Source organism: Anneissia japonica, unplaced genomic scaffold (assembly GCF_011630105.1).
Source record: "Anneissia japonica isolate Jap-2015-1 unplaced genomic scaffold, ASM1163010v1 scaffold211_len1577895_cov191, whole genome shotgun sequence".
In the NCBI taxonomy this organism is placed as follows: domain Eukaryota; kingdom Metazoa; phylum Echinodermata; class Crinoidea; order Comatulida; family Comatulidae; genus Anneissia; species Anneissia japonica.
Genome location: NW_022711099.1, coordinates 1,476,938 through 1,481,079, shown reverse-complemented (window position 1 = coordinate 1,481,079; position 4,142 = coordinate 1,476,938). Strand labels below are relative to the sequence as shown.

The 4,142-nt window shown below is 31.6% G+C and overlaps 1 long non-coding RNA gene and 1 other non-coding gene across 3 annotated transcripts; both read left to right on the top strand.

Annotated features, from left to right (window-relative positions):
- Positions 1-341: 341 nt before the first annotated feature.
- Positions 342-3,516, top strand: LOC117107266. Of its 2 annotated transcripts, none has more exons than XR_004445213.1 (3): positions 342-459; positions 1,038-1,102; positions 3,294-3,516. It is a non-coding gene; the product is annotated as an uncharacterized LOC117107266 (long non-coding RNA). The 2 variants fall into 2 exon arrangements; XR_004445214.1 differs by lacking the exon at positions 3,294-3,516 and adding an exon at positions 2,590-2,691.
- Positions 2,042-2,113, top strand: Trnam-cau. Its single transcript has one exon. It is a non-coding gene; the product is annotated as a tRNA-Met (tRNA).
- Positions 3,517-4,142: the final 626 nt, after the last annotated feature.

Below are 4,142 nucleotides of genomic sequence, written 5' to 3'. Positions count from 1 at the left end.
GCGGGCCGCACTTCATCCAGATCTACACTAATCTAAATCTATTTGAAATTTACTGAGTGCTACAATAGCTTAGTGTGCTTGTAGGGCCTAATTGAACAAATATTTACGGAAAGTTATTAAAGACTCCACATTTGATGCTGTTTATCTGTTTTAATGAAAATAAAATAAAAGTGACTCCAAATAGAGAAAGCGAGGCCATATTACTCAGTAATAGTAATAAAGTAATATGGCCTCACTTTCTCTATTTGGAGTCACTTTTGTTTTATTTTATATGTTTTATTAATGGTAATTTGTACAGCTTCAGATATTTGTCAGGGGCATATATATATATCTTTCCATAGATTTTTTCAGGAGAATAAGGGAACCTCTAAGCCCAGGTACGATTGTGTGGTACCTGGATGCGGTGCCACAAGCTTGGTCCGCATCGACATGCATCTGCATAGACGTCATGGATTTACTGTAAGTTTTGTTATACTGTATAACTAGTTGTTTGATCCAAGAATGCTACACACATTGATACAAATTAACTTTATTAATATCAAATTCATTTTTTTAACACTGTCATAATTATAATCATCCTCAGCCCACTGTAGGGTAAAAGCTTCCTCAGGGTTGGAATAAGTGTTTTTTCCAGGGAAGGAATGTTGCATTTTCCGTTAAAAACATGAGCAATAAACGCGCCGCTTGTGGCATCATTTGGGTGTCTGGTATGAGGGGGATTGTGCCTTTATCAGATACTCAATAACATACAGAAAAATATGAGATTCAGTTTTATACTTAAATAAATGAAGAAACATATGCCTGTAGTATTAAGCAATGTCTACTGTGCTGGAAGAGGCTTAAACCAGTATACCGGGGTAGCCCACTGCTTGTCTCGGAAGATGTACTGAGTTTCTTTTAATATACTGTTTTAAATTCAGTATCATTATTATTACAGTTATCAAAGATCAGTTATTTTATGTGTTGTGGCTCATTGTAGATGTTAACGTAAACAAAAATCAGTGATGTAATTATAATTTTTTTCATTTATTTTATAGACTGGCAGCGCTGAATACAAAAAATTCAGACAGCTGCAGACACAGATGCAGCAAGAAAAATGATGGTAAATATTTTCTGATAATTGTACTAATGAATATAAATTATTTATTTATATGGTCATTCTTCCATTACATTAATTATTATTTTGTTTCAAAACAATATTTACATATTTTGAGAAATTAAATAATAATATTACATACATAAATCATTATATAGGCCTAGATTTAAGCCAACACTCTAATATATAATTAATATGTACAATTCATTAAATAGACTATCATAATTCATACTATAAATAAATTTTTAATTTCAATTAACAATACAAATACATTATTAATTTTAATGTCGACATAAATTATACTTATATGCCAAAGGCGTGTACATAATATTCTAAATAAATAAGACTAAATTATCAATCTCTTAACCGATTTCAAAAGCCGGAGTTAGTTTCAATCTGGAAAGCCCTTGTTTAAAAAACATGCATTTTCTCCATCTAAAGGCTTTCTATGGATGGATGACCTGTTCAAAACACCTATAGACCATATCAAGTACCGTTACGATGTTGACCGTGTGGGAAATTTAGTCATCATTCACACATATACCTCAATTTATTTGCGGTTTATCGAATACTGCCATCCAAACCAATATTTGAAAAATTTTAATTTATAAAATGCAACAATTCACTCAGATATCTCCATTCATTTCAGATTTATATAATGGTATCATGGCTCAGTGGGTAGAGCATCTGAGTTTAATGGATCAATTTCTTATTTCTTTTTTTGTTTTTAGTATTCAATTCATAATTATTCATAGTCTTTTCTGTAGTTTGTAGAATGTTAATCTTATTTAATATTTTTGTATAGAACACTACCATCCACATTAACCTATTGATTTTGTAGTTTATAGAATCATATCATCATCTGCACTAACACCTAATATATTTGTAGTATGTAGAATGTTATCATCCACACTAATATCTAAACCTATTTGAGATTTATTGAATGCTACCATAGCTCAGTGGGTAGAGCATCGGCATCATATGTCGAAGGTCTCGGGTTCAAGTCCCGATGGAGCATTTTCTCCTTTTCGGTAACACCATCACAATAAAATTATACTTGATTAAAAATTGTACTTGGAATAATTTATACTTAACTAAAGTTGTAGTAGGTTAGGAGTTTCAAGAGTTGAAAGTTAGACATGTGTCTACTCAAAGTAAATTCATTTGAAATTTGAATACAAATGACTCCTGGTGATTTTTTTCACAAGTTTGACAAGTTAACTCATAGAAAGTCAAGTGAATCAGAGACAAAAATAACCAAGTTGGTTGGGCCCTTTCATTGCCCCAGTTTCATTTGAGCGAGCACCCTACTTAATTGGTAAAGTTTAGTTATACAGTATGTCGAAGGTCATTAACTTTGGGGTTTGGAATGGAAATACAAAAATATAATAAATTACCTTGCATTGTCAAATTCCAACAAATTTAAAGATCATTTGTTTATCATTTGCTTCACTTTCACCTACAATATTTCATTGAACCTACAACTTTTACAGGTAAACCAGTGATCGCCGAATTCCAGGCATATCTTAAAGATACCCTGCATATGCCAGGAAAGCAGGCTAGCCAAGTGGTGAGGGAGGTGGAAGGCATCTTGGCACATGCAGGGGTTAGTGGTACTAGCCCACCAAGTGCATGGTTCAAACCAGATAATCTGAAAGCGTGAGGTTTTAAGTTTCAATAGGCGAATTGCAGTAATTGATCACATGACAAATTGGGCTATAGCAACAAGCCCGTGGTTTGCAAGATATCCTGTGTGTTCCGTGAGGGTTTAAGTATATGGAGCGTGCAAACGAAAATTAAAATTTTTGTTTTAAAGGAGGTTTATTTCATCCTATCTTATATTCATGACAACAGTAAAGGACTGTTATTATAATTCTTCGAGTATCATAAGTTTGAGGGTGATCAATTATTGCAAATTGCCTTGTATTGTAAGTCTTTTTTTACTAATTACTTTACTCTCAATTCAGTTTATACTGCCAATGAGTAATTTTATTTGATAATTTGAATAAATAAACCTGAATAATAATAATAATAATAATAATAATAATAATAATAATAATAACAATAATAATAATAATATCATGATTGCTAACAGCTTGCTTTTCAAGTGTCTAACCACTTAAGAATCATATGGATCTTCTACCATTGTACGTCTCATTTGTCATTTCCTTAAGTGTATTAAAATAATTTATTTCAGTGCAATGACTAAAATGCATGACACTCATGCAGCCTCAACCATAAGGCATTACCTCAACTCATTTGTTAAATTCATAAACTACGTAAGTGTGTATGGACAGAACGTGAAGGTGTCGGCCGGCATCCTTATCAAATGCAAAGATGCGGCACAAGGGCTGGTAAGGTCGCTGCGGCGAAGAGCTCAAGCAGAACATGTCAAGAAACAAAAGGAGATTGCAGGTAACATGTCTCCTTGTTTAATGTCTGTACAAGGTGTATTTAAGCCTGATTGTTTGGTTATCTATTTTTTACGTTACTGCTGTTGTTAATTTATTGTTATTAAGTAATCGTTTTGGTGCTCCATTTCTGTCTATAACTTGTGATGTGTTTTTTATTGTGTATATGTATGGATGTTTCAATATCTATACACCATGGGCTTAAATACTTGCATTCATAAAGTTGGGTAACCTACAGTTGAGTGAAGTGGTGAAATGTAATTTGAAATATATTTTCCTCTATAACAAGTCTCATGTACAATTATTGTTGGTAATAATGCTTCAATTTTTTTGCATTCTATCCCATGAGTAGTATCTTTGATTTGCTGACCCTTTTCAACTTGCAATAATGAAATTTTTGATGTGTAATTGTTTAAATGGTTTTTTAAAATGCAATTCCCTTTTTATATATTTTTGTATGCAATACAATTTTTATAATTAATATTTTTGATGTGAAATTTTGAATACTACTTTTTTAAATTAATTTGTTTCTTAATTTATGTGTATTGTATTTCTTAATTCAATTGTATTGTAAGTCTATTTTATTAATTACTTTACTCTCAATTCAGTTTTTACTGTAAATGAGTAATTTTATG